The following is a 13,248-nucleotide window of genomic DNA, read 5'->3' as shown; positions in this document are numbered from 1 at the left end:
ACGTGTCAAATCTTCCGCTGTGATTTATTGTAAAAGTCAATGGCAAGGGTTGGTCAGAGCGATTGTCGTTGTGGTCTTCAGTCCTGAGACTGGTTTGATGCAGCTCTCCATGCTACTCTATCCTGTGCAAGCTTCTTCACCTCCCAGTACCTACTGCAACCTACGTCCTTCTGAATCTGCTTAATGTATTCATCTCTTGGTCTCCCTCTACGATTTTTACCCTCCACGCTGCCTTCCAATACTAAATTGGTGATCCCTTGATGCCTCAGAACATGTCCTACCAACCGATCCCTTCTTCTGGTCAAGTTGTGCCACAAACTACTTCTCTCCCCAATCCTATTCAATACTTCCTCATTAGTTATGTGATCTACCCATTTAATCTTCAGCATTCTTCTGTAGTACCACATTTCGAAAGCTTCTACTCTCTTCTTGTCCAAACTATTTATCGTCCATGTTTCACTTCCATACATGGCTACACTCCATACAAATACTTTCAGAAATGACTTCCTTACACTTAAATCTATACTCGATGTCAACAAATTTCTCTTCTTCAGAAACACTTTCCTTGCCATTGCCAGTCTACATTTTATATCCTCTCTACTTCGACCATCATCAGTTGTTTTGCTCCCCAAAAAGCAAAACTCCTTTACTACTTTACGCGTCTCATTTCCTAATCTAATTCCCTCAGCGTCACCCGACTTAATTCGACTACATTCCATTATCCTCGTTTTGCTTTTGTTGGTGTTCATCTTATATCCTCCTTTCAAGACACTGTCCATTCCATTCAACTGCTCTTCCAAGTCCTTTGCAGGAGATGAAAACCGCGGAAAGTATATGAAGGAGCACTAAATGGTACCGAAAAGTTTTTTTTCCACGTAATAGACAAGACGCTGTTCAATGCATTTTGTGTGTACATGTGGAAAACTGTCGTATGCGCATTTCCAGCGGGGCTTGACTCAGGAAAATTGTGAAACTACAAGGTCAGCAAAAGGAGCCAAGTAGGGGTGGCAGTCGAAGTGACTGCTGGACGTTATCTTTCAGTTTAACTGCGAAGAAAAAATACAATAAACGAAAGCAGACAAGAATTTTCTGTATAGCCTGCAAGCAGACAATATGTAAATTTCCCTGTTTTTGCTATGTATCACGAAGTGAAAAACATTCCGTGGTGTTGATACGTAAGTTAATGTCGTTTCTCTGAGTATTGTGCCTGTATTTTTGTATGAGACCCAAACATAAGCAACGGACACCGTGTTTATTTCTGTATTCTCAAATAATGTGTGTTAAATTTTTGCAGAAACTGAGTTTGTCTCTGTTGCGTTGATTCATGAACAGTGTAAACCATATAACTTTGTGATCAAAAGTATCCGGACACTCCAAAAACATACGTTTGTCATATTAGGCGCAATGTGCTGTCACCTATTGCCAGGTACCCCACAACAGCGATTCAGTAGTCATTAGACATCGTGAGAGAGCAGAATGGGGCGCTCCGCGGAGCTCACTACTTCGAACGTGGTCAAGTGATTGGGTGTCACTTCAGTCATACGTCTGCACGCGATATTTTCCACACTCCTAAACATCCCTAGGTCCACTGTTTCCGATGTGATAGTGAAGTGGAAACGTGAAAGGACCCGTACAGCACAAAAGCGTACAGGCCGACCTCGTCTGTTGACTGACAGAGACTGCCTACAGTTGAAGAGGGTCGTAATGTGTAATAGGCAGACATCTATCCAGACCATCACACAGGAATTCCAAACTGCATAAGAATCCACTGCAAGTACTATGACAGTTAGGCAGAGGTCAGAAAACTTGGATTTCATGGTCGAGAGGCTGTTCATAAGCCACACGTCACGCCTGTAAATGCCAAACGACGCCTCGCTTGTTGTAAGGCGCGTAAACATTGGACGATTGAACAGTGGAAAAACGTTGTGTGGAGTGACGAATAACGGTACACAATGTGGCGATCCGATGGCAGGGTGTGGGTATGACGAATGCGTCATCTGCGCAATGTCAACAGTAAAATTTGCATGCGGTGGTGATATGATATGGACGTGTTTTTCATGGAGGGGGCATGCATCCTTGTTGTTTTGAGTGGCACTATCGAAGCATGGGCCTAAATGGTTCAAATGGCTCTGAGCACTATGGGACTTAACATCTGAGGTCATCAGTCCCCTAGAACTTAGAACTACTTAAATCTAACTAACCTAAGGACATCACACACATCCATGCCCGATGCAGGATTCGAACCTGCGACTGTAGCGGTAGCGCGGTTCCAGACTGAAGCGCCTAGAACCGCTCGGCTACAGCGGCTGGTCGGCACAGGCCTAAGCTAAAACTAATCTCCTCCCGAACAGGCCATGAAAGCCCAACGGTAATGACCGGGCACCGTGTCATCCTCAAATCACAGGCGTCACTGGATGCGGATATGAAGGGGTATGTAGTCAGTACACCGCTCTCCCGGCCATATGTCAGTTTCCGAGACTGGAGCCGCTACTTCTCAATCAAGTAGCTCCTCAGTTTGCCTCACAAGGGCTGAGTGCATCCCGCTTGCCAACAACGCTAGGCAGACCGGATGGTCACCCATCCAAGTGCTAGCCCAGCCCAACAGCGCTTAACTTCGGTGATCTGACGGGAACCGGTGTTAGCACTGCGGCAAGGCCGTTGGCCCAGCACAGGCCTACATTGATGTTTTACGCACATGCTTGCTTCCCACTGTTGAAGAGCAATTTGGGGATGGCGATTGCATCTTTCAACACGTTCTAGCACCTGTTCGTAATGCACGGCCTGTGGCGGAGTGGTTAAACGACAATAACATCCATGTAATGGAATGGCCTGCACAGACTCCTGATCTGAATCCTACAGAATACCTTTGGGATGTTTTGGAACGCCGACTTCGTGTCAAGCCTCACCGACCGACATTGATACCTCTGCTTAGTGCAGCACTCCGTGGAGAATGGGCTGCCATTTCCCAAGAAACTTTCCAGCACCTGATGGAACGCATGCTTGCGGGAGTGGAAGCTGTCATCAAGGCTAAGGTTGGGCCATCACCATACTGAATTCCAGCATTACCGATGGAGCGCGTCACTGACTAAATCATTTTCAGCCAGGTGTCCGGATACTTTTGATCACATGAATTCGTTTGGAATGGAAACAAAAAGAAGATAAAGTTCATTTCTGCATATTGCGAGATTTCTTATGGAGCATTCGTACAATGTGAAAAATGTGTTACCTGACGCTGATAATAAAGCGTGTGTATTACGTAATGTAATTGTTGACAGTTGATAGAAAGCATAAAAGTAAGCACAACGATTATGTTTATTTCCGCTATATGACTGGTTTCGCAACAGAAATGAGTGTCATTTCAGTACAATTTTTTAATCTATCTACTACGCCAATGTGGATACAAAAGGGGGAAAAATCGTTTGCGTGTTATTATACACTGAGGAGCCAAAGGAACTGGTACACCTGCCTAATATCGTATAGGGCCTCCGCGAGCACGTAGAAGTGTTGAAACAACGTGGCATGGACTCGACTGATGTCTAAAGTAGTGCTGAAGGGAACAGACACCGTGAATCCCGGAGGTCTGTTCATAAATTCGTAAATGTAGGTGAACAGCACATTGCAAAGCATCCCAGATATGCTCAATAATGATCATGTCTGGGGACTTTAGACTCAGAAGAGTTTTCCTGGAGCCACTCTGTAGCAATTCTGGGCGTGTGGGGTGTCCTATTGTCCTGCTGGAATTGCCCAAGTCCGTCGGAATGCACAATGGACATGAATGGCTGCAGATGATCAGACAGGATGCCTACGTACGTGTCACCCGCCAGAGTCGTATCTAGACGTAAAAGGGGTCCCATATCACTCCAACTGCACACGTCCCACACCATTACAAAGCTTCCATCAGCTTGAACATGCTGACGTGCAGGATCCATGGATTCATGAGGTTGTCTCCATATCCGCACACGTTCATCCGTTCGATACAATTTGAAACGAGACTCGCCCGACCAGGCCGTGTGTTTCCAGTCATCAACAGTCCAATGAAGGTGTTGACAGGTCCAGGTGAGGCGTAAATGGTTCGAATGGCTCTGAGCACTATGGGACTTAACTTCTGAGGTCATCAGTGCCCTATAACTTAGAACTACTTAAACCTAACTAACCTAAGGACATCACACACATCCATGCCCGAGGCAGAATTCGAACCTGCGACCGTAGCGGTCGCACGGTTCCAGACTGAAGCGCCTAGAACCGCTCAGTCACTCCGGCCGGCCGAGGTGTAAAGCTTTGTGTCGTGCAGTCATCAAGGGTACACGAGTGGGCCTTCGGCTCCGAAAGCCCATATCGATTTTGTTTCGTTGAATGGTTCGCACGCTGACACTTGTTGATGGCCAGCATTGCAGCAATTTCCGGAAGGGTTTCACTTCTGTCAAGTTGAACGATTCTTTTCAGTCGTCGTTGGCCCCGTTCTTGCAGGATCTTTTCCCGGCCGCAGCTATCTTGGAGATTTGAAGTTTTTCCGGATTCCTGATATTCACGGTACAGTCGTGAAATGGTCGTATGGGAAAATCCCCACTTCATAGCTACCTCGGAGATGCTGAATCCCTTCGCTCGTGCGTCGGCTGTAACGCCACGTTCAAACTCACTTAAATTTTGATAACCTGCAATTGTAGCAACAGCAACCGACCTAACAACTGCGCCAGACACTTGTTTCATATAGACGTTGCCGACCGCAGCGCCGTATTTTGCTTCTGTATATAACTCTGTGTTTGAATACGCACGCCTATACCAGTTTCTTTGGCGATTCAGTGTAAATGCGCGCTTTCAATGGCGAAAATAAAATATGAAATATGTATAAAATGTCACCAACATAAAATACCAACAAGCATATAGTTTATATATCAGCGATTATGGCGGTCATATCTGAGAAAATCAAACTGGGCTGCGCGCGGCCGTGAACCGGCCGTTCAGGGGGACCAAGAGGTCGTCGGTGTTTCCCGCCCACAGCGTCGCCAGTCGTTAAAGGATTCAAATGCGTAGTTATTGATAGCTTGTAAATATTCTCTTTGACTTTATTAATTAAAGCAGTTGACTCTAGTGTCCACAGATCTTTTTGATTGCTAAATCATTTTGTGCCATTCTTTTATTTTTACTAATTAATTATTACTTTATTAATTACAGTGATTGATATAAAACGGGTGGTTACAAGTAATTTGAATTTACTACACATTCTTTGTTTGAAGTGTTAGAGAGTTTAAATCAGGATGGCTGTAAGGAAATTTCAATCCTGCTCCTTCCACCTGTGGCACCATCTTCCATATCAGAAGTAATAGTTCATCTAGTAGACAATAATATTATAGAAGTAACAAAAATGTCGTACTGACACCACAACAGTTGAAAATGATCTAGTTTCCTACAAATTTTTAGGAACTGACATCAAGAATGCATAACTGTCTTTGCAACATCACATGTTGGTGAGCATATGCATGTATATGATTTTTTACCAGTTCCACATTATGGCCCTGATCGACCATTCAGTGCCAATGCATGATCCTTTGTCAGTTGCGTCATTTGGGTGTGGTGTGGAGGGTATGGGGCTTGCACAACGTTTACACAGACATCTGTCAACTTCCCAGACCACAGAAACAAATAGCAACTCAGATGGAGACGAGGTACTGGCAGAAGTAAAGCTGTGAGTACCGGGCGTGAGTCGTGCTTCGGTAGCTCAGTTGGTAGAGCACTTGCCCGCGAAAGGCAAAGGTCCCGAGTTCGAGTCTCGGTCGGGCACACAGTTTTAATCTTCCAGGAAGTTTCAAATAGCAACTCAGTTGGCATCACACGGTTGCCCCTGTTCCAGCCCTCACAACAACAACAAAAAAATAACCTCCCTTTTAGCTACAGAGGTAGAATGTGTATGGTTACCTAAGTTTTTCAAAATACCAAAAGAGAAATGAAAACTGTATTTGAAGATAAAGACACCATTCAGTACTGAGCAGTTTCTTCAATGAAATCCTATACGTTTCCGAGATGATACACCTCCCATTATTGAGACTGCAATTTTCCCCCGTTTGATTCCAGGTGAAGGTAATGTTCATTACTGTTAGTAGGCCACATCCAACACCATCACGTAGGGCACTTTAATCATTGTGCCGGTTGTAATGTACCACATTAGGAACATCATTTTTTCAAAATACGTAAACGTGTTCACCACACTTTTCCATTTCAGGTATGGAAAATAACGTCTGGCGCATGAACTGTGCTGGCACGCAAGAGCTCTCTCTGTCTGACAAGACTCCACAAGCGTTTCACCAACAGTGTATTGAATTCCACCTATAACTCATGGACGTTTTGGGGTTTACTGACATGTTGTTATTGTGGTCTTCAGTCACAAAGACTGGCTTGATGCAGCTCTCCATGCTAGTCAATTCTGTACAAGCCTCTTCATATCTAGGTAACTACCACAACCTACAGTCATTTGAACTTGTTCTCCTTCTACAGATCCCCCCCCCCCCCCCATGCTTCCTTACATTACCGAACTGACAACTCCTTGATGAGTCATATCAAATGATTCCTTCTTTAAATCCAGTTGTGCCATAATTTTTTTATAGAATTTGATTCGGTACCTCTTAATTTGTTATTCAATCTAATTATTTAATATGCAGCTCTCTTCTAGAGCACCAAATTTCAAAATCTTATATTCTCTTCTAGTCTAAAATGCGTACTCTCCACTTTTCAATTGTGTACAAGTCTACACTCCAGACCAATACTTTCATAAAAAGACTTCATAACACTTTAATTGATGCTATATGATAACAAATTCCTCTTTTTCAGAAATACTTTTCTTGCTGTTGCCAGTCCTTCAGCATCACCTGATTTAATTCGATTACACACCGTTACGCTGGTTTTCCTTTTATTGAGGTTCATCTTATGACCTCCTTTCAAGACACTATCCATTCTGTTCAACTGGTCTTCCATATCCCTTGCTGTATTTGAGAGAATGACAATGTCATAAGCAAAACCTTAATATTTTTTTTCGTCACCATGAACTTTAATTCCCTTTCCAAATTTCTCTTGGTTTCCAATAGCAGGCGTAGGCTACAATCTTGATTCGCTCCCTTCTTAATTATGAATTTTTTCATGTCCTTCAACTGTTATAATTACACTGTGGTTCCTGTACAAGTTGTAAATAAAGTTGTGCTTCTTGTATTTTATCCCTGCTGCCTTCAGGATTTCAAACAGTGCAGTCCAACGAACACTGTCAAAAGTTTCTCATAACATAAAAATGCTATAAATTTTTCTTTGTCTCTCTGAAATCTACCTTTTAGGACAAGTAGCAGAATCAGTACTGCCTCGTGTTGTTAAATTTCTCTGGAATTCTAAATGATCTTCCCTTAGGTCAGCTTCTGTCATTTTTTCCATTTTCTGTAGGTTATCTGTGACAATACTTTGCACCTACGACTTATTTAACAGATGATTCATAGTATTCACACTTGTTAGCATCTGCCTTCTTTGGAACTGGAATTACTACATTCTTCTTGAAGTGTGAGGGTATTTTGCCTGTGTCACAGCAGGTGGAATAATTTTAACATGTATGGCTCTCCCATGGATCTCAATAGTTCTGAGGAAATGTCATTCTCCTGCAGAGGTCTTGTTTCTGCATAGGGGTTTCAGTGATCAATCAAATTCTTTTCACAGTATCATATCTCCAACTTCATAGTTACCTGTATACTTTTCTATTTCTATCACATTGTCCTCAAGTTTGTTTCCCTTAGACAGGCCGTCTATTGATTGCTTCTAACTGTTAGGACAATATCCCTGATTTTTTATTTGTGAAGTAACATCTGAGAGCCGAATCAGCATTTCTGCTTTTGCTTTTCTACCATTAATTTCAGTTCGCGTTTTGTCCATGAGTGTCTGGAAACAGCCTTTACATACAATCAGAATTTCTTTGCATTTTGTGAGAAATCCTTTTATAATATTCTGCTACGGTAGTCGTTGCAGACTTCACACATTTACTTTTCAACAGCCAAAAGCGTTACATTCAACCAGTTAAGGAGTAATCTCTGCTTCTTTAGAAGTTTCATTACAGTGACTGTGTATCATAAGGGAACTGTTCTACTATGCTACCCCAGTCAGCTAAGGAAGAGCTCAAGTAGATACAAGTGTAGATAGCACTCAACAGACTTCCACTAATAAACCAACTGTTTAAAAAACAGTGGAAAGTATGAGGAAAGTTCTGTTGTCAGGTAGCAACCATGGAAGAGATGTGGGCCAGATCCTGCAGGAAAAATTAGGTGACACATACCAGGTCACAAGTATTTTCAAGCCCAGTGCACGTCTTAGCAAAGTAATAGAGGATGTAGAATCATTGTGCAAGGCTTTTACAAAGCAGGATCACGTTGTGGTAGGGCATGGAGCGGGGAACATAATTGATCGGGATCAGGACGACAATATTGAGTGTGACCTGGTAAAAATAGCATGTGCAACGAACCAGACAATTATTGGCTTGGTTCCTGCTTTCATGCGGATCCCAATTGAACAGCTCTGTCAGGAGGGTCAATATGGAGCTAGATCAGCTGCTTTGGGCGGATACTTTGTCAGGCACAGATTTTGTTCCTATTGGTGGTATTGGTAGGTGGGACTTCATAAGACAAGGTCTGCATCTCAGTAGGAAAGACAGGAGTTAATTGGCTGGGCTGAAATCAAAAACTTTAATAGTGGGGGCTCTGATACTCATTGGAGTACCTCTGTTTTAGGTTAAGATCAGTGTCAGTCATTTAACATTGACTGAAATTAAGCTTAATGAAGAGCTCAGACATGCAGGTACTAGAGATGTTAAAATATCACAAGATTCTCATAATAGTACAGTGAAAAATAATTTTAGTATGTCACAAGATTCTTATAAAAGCGCAGTGCAAAATAATGTTAGTATATTGCATCAGGATATCAGGGAATTAAATAACGAAGTAGACGAGCTTATGGTTTGTTTAGAATATTTAGAAACTGAAGGTGGAATGGAAGTACTATGCCTGTCTGAATATCATATAGTCACAGGCACGGAAATGGTAAATGTAGGTGGATGTAAGCTTTCAAAACATGCAAGTAGAGACACCATGGAGAGAGGAGGAACTGCCATATATGTTAAACTCTGTCACAGTGTGAATAATCTCGAAACTAAAAAAAATTGTGTAGAGCAACATACAGAAGCATGTGCATGTGAGCTTAAAGTAAATAATGGTACTTTTATAATTGTTGCTGTATATAGGTCTCCATCGTTAAATTTTCAACTAGTTCTGAAAAATTTGGATTCTTTGGCGTGCTGTCTGTCAGACTGAGGGAAGCTAATTATTGTCCGTGGTGATTTCAATGTAGATCTTCTGAAATAGTCCGATATAAAGCTTGATCTTGAAGTATTACTTGGTTCTTTCAATTCGACGTCAGTTATTGATTTTCCTACTCAGGTGGCGCAGGAAAGCACCACAATGATACATAATGTTTTTATAGACTAAGATAAAAACTTTTCCGGTTAAGAATGGTCTGTCTGATCATGATGCACAGCTACTTACAGTATATGATATAGCTCCATACAGTAATGCAAAACAGTCCTCCAAAATCGCGCATTCAGTTAACGATTTAACAACTGAAAATTTTAGGGAAAGCTTGCAACAGTTAGACTGGGGTATGGTGTACAGGGAACCTGATGCTAATTTAAAATTCAACCTTTTTCATGATACTTTTGTGAGTTTATTTGAAAACAATTTCCTAATAAACAGTGAAATATAATAGTAAGAAACCATCTAAAAAGCCATGGCTTACGAAAGGAAAAAAAATCTTGTAAACAGAAAAGGGAAATGTATCTCATAGCTAGGAGGAGTAATGATCCAGAAACAGTAAAACATTATAAAAACTAGTGCACTGTATTAAGAAAAGTTATTAAGAAATCAAGAATTATCTGTATTATGTCTGAGACTAGCACATCTGAAAATAAAATTAAAACCATTTGGAAGATTGTTGAAAGGGAAACAGGACAACTGAGAGCACACGAAGAATGTATTTCTATCAGACTCAATGAAAAGTTAGTTGTGGAGGAGTCAGTAGTAGAAAATATTTTAATAATCATTTTTTAAGTGTTGTAGAGGAAATAGGATCCCACTGTTCATTAGAAAATGCAAGGCAGTGTATGGAAGACGCAGTACCCATGCAGTATGATAAAATTGAAATTCAACCCACCTCTCCTACAGAAATAAGGAAAATAATAAATTCACTCAAAAGTAAAAGCTAACATGGAATTGATGGCATTTACAACAAAGTACTAAAAGCTTGTTCCCAACAGATAAGTAGGATTCTCAGCCACATTTGCAGTAGCTCACTGAAATAGAGCATTTTTCCAGATGGACTGAAATATGCTATTGTTAACCCATTGCATAAAAAAAGGGGATAGATCTGATACTAACAACTACTACCCAGTATCACTTCTGACAGCTTTATCCATAATTCTTGATAAAGTAATGTATTGAAGAGCAGCATCACATATTTGTAAAATGAAGTACTAACAAAAAGTCAGTTTTGTTTTCAGAAAGGCTTTTCAACAGAATATGCTATATATGCTTTCACTGATCGAATGCTAAATGCTTTGAATATCTGAACATCACCCATTGGGATACTTTGTGATGTCTAAAAGACTTCTGATTGTGTGAATCATGATATTCTTCTAGATAAGCTTAAGTATTGTGATATGAGTGGGGCAATGCACAAATGGTTTAATTCATATTTAACTTGAAGCATGCAGAAGGTTGAAATTAACAGTACCGATAGCCTGCAAAAATCAGCAGAGTCCTCTAACTGGGGATGTATCAAGAACAGTGTCCCACAGAGTTTAGTCTTAAGTAGCTTATTGCTCTTAATATATATTAATGACTTTTCACCCTGTATTTATGAAGATGCAAAGCTAGTTCTTTTTGCTGATGATACACGTATAGTAGTCATACCCAACAAACAAGAATCAGATGGTGAAATTGTAAATAAGGTCTTTCAGAAACGTGGAGTCTCACTAAATTTTGAGAAAACATAGTATATAAATTCCTGTCCAGTAAATGGCGTAACACCATTGACAAATATGGACTATGACTAGAAGTCTGTTGCTAAGGCAGAATATTCAAAATTTCTGGTGCGCGCACTGATTAGAAATTGAACTGGAAGGAACACATTGATGATCTGCTGAAACAGTTAGGTTCAGTTACTTCTGCTATTAGGGTTATTGCAAATTTTAGTGATAAACATATCAGTAAATTAGCCTAACACGTCTATTTTCATTCACTGCTTTCACGTGGCATCATATTTTGGGATAATTCTGTATTAAGAGAAAATGTATTCATTGTACGAAAGTGTGTAATCAGAATAAAAGCTGGATCCCACCCGAGAACATCTTTCAGACATCTATTTAAGAAACTCGCGATATTCACAGTACGGATTGGCGAGCGGTTTGAGGCGCCATGTCACGGACTGCACGCCCCTCCCGCCGGAGGTTCGCGTCCTATCTCAGGCATAAGTGTGTATGTGTTGCACTTGGCATAATTTAGTTTAAGACGTGTGCAAGTCTAGGGACCGATGGCCTCAGCAGTTTGGTCCCTTAGAAATTCACACGCATTTGAACATTTGATATTCACAGTACCTTCGCAAGATAAATGTTCACTTATGAAATTTGTTATTAATAAGTGATGCCAATTCAAAAACAACAGGGAGGTGTATAGCTACAACATTAGAAGAAAGGATGATCTTCACTGTTCTGGGTTAAATCTGACTTTGGCACAGAAAGGGGTTAATTACGCTGCCACAAAAATCTTTGGTCATTTGCCAAATAGCATTAAAAGTCTGACAGACAGACAACCAACATTTAAAAAAAATAAAGAATTTCTGAATGGCAAATCCTCCTACTCAGTAGATGAATTCTTGAATATGAAGTAGTAAAAAAAATAGTGATGTTGTGTAAAGAAAACTTATTTTAAAGAAATACCTTCCACATCATTACGAAATGTATTCATGATCTATGGAAAAAGTATTAATGTAAGTATGTCTGTCTGTATGTATCTACGAAGTGAAAAATCGGGTTAACTATTCGTTTAAACCTGAGCCACAGTTCTTCTACATGCTCCTCTCCAGAGGTAAATGTTTATAGTTGCTTACTGAGGTACGATACTACTGCATCTTTATGTAGTCTGCAGAAAATATGACTCCCATAGTTGAGGGCAAGGGAACCTCCCCCCCCCCCCCCCCGACTCCCCATAGCTCTCATGCCATAGAAGGATGCGAAGAAGTGTAACAGTTGTTTCGTAAAATGTTTTCTCTATTAGCACCCTTTGCTCAATTCTAAACTGCTTGATTAGACACACATGGAAGAAATGTGAGAGATTCAGAATGAAGCAACAATACAATTTTTATGTAAATCGAAATGATACACAATGAATGTGGCCAATCGATAAACAAAAATATATTACGCAATTCAGAACCGCCGTGCTTTCTCAGGGACTCTTTAGTAGAGAAGGTGACGGTCAAAAAGTATACGTGTTTGGTGCTGCTTCTAAATGATTTGTGTTGACCCATTCTTCTTCGCTGAGAGGATTCGATAGGGCGTGTACTTATTGAAACATTGGTTGATGCCAAGCTTTTAGTAGGGGAGGGAGGACAGGCTCTTATTTTCCAACATGACAAGAGCCCACCTAAACTGACACTGGTTTTGTATCGGCATAAGACAATTTCTGCACGTGACTGCCGAACTCGCTGTCCCTTTCAGTAGATGGTTTCTTGCATACTGGTGGAAGTTACATTAAGGGTAAATCCTGTGTCTTTCTGTTTCCAGTGAGGTCACTGAAACCGAGAAGGATGAAAAACCACTACCAAACACATCCAAACACATCATGTCAGATCTACTTTAGAAGGTCTGATGAAAACTGGACCATCAATGGACCCAATATAGCAGAAATCTTGAACTAGCTTCTTTGAGAAACTGGAAATACAGCCTCACGAAATTGTCAGATAATTAACAACAATTCTGTATGTCCCTGGGCCACAGTTAGCCCTAATCATCTGAATGTAATCTAAGGAGTCTGCACCCAGTTTTCGAAGACCGTGCAAGTGCTAGGCCTAAAGATCAGTACTTCCGAACTCTGCGTCAGCTGTATGGCAGTCTATGCCTCTGTGGGTCAAGACAGAGGGTCTCTGTTCAAACAAAATGCCTCACTGAATCCACTGTGCTGCTAC

The 13,248-nt window shown here is 41.1% G+C and overlaps 1 protein-coding gene, 1 non-coding gene and 1 pseudogene across 10 annotated transcripts in view; 1 reads left to right on the top strand and 2 right to left on the bottom strand.

Annotated features, from left to right (window-relative positions):
- Positions 1 to 13,248, bottom strand: part of LOC126267249 (uncharacterized) — a 698,963-nt gene that overhangs the window by 38,421 nt on the left and 647,294 nt on the right. The gene's annotated exons all lie outside the window — the stretch shown is intronic.
- On the bottom strand, positions 2,546 to 2,663 carry LOC126268269 (5S ribosomal RNA; annotated as a pseudogene).
- Positions 5,705 to 5,779, top strand: Trnas-cga (transfer RNA serine (anticodon CGA)). Its single transcript has one exon. It is a non-coding gene; the product is annotated as a tRNA-Ser (tRNA).

This window comes from Schistocerca gregaria, chromosome 4 (assembly GCF_023897955.1).
Source record: "Schistocerca gregaria isolate iqSchGreg1 chromosome 4, iqSchGreg1.2, whole genome shotgun sequence".
Taxonomy (NCBI): domain Eukaryota; kingdom Metazoa; phylum Arthropoda; class Insecta; order Orthoptera; family Acrididae; genus Schistocerca; species Schistocerca gregaria.
This window is presented reverse-complemented; position numbering and strand designations above follow the sequence as displayed.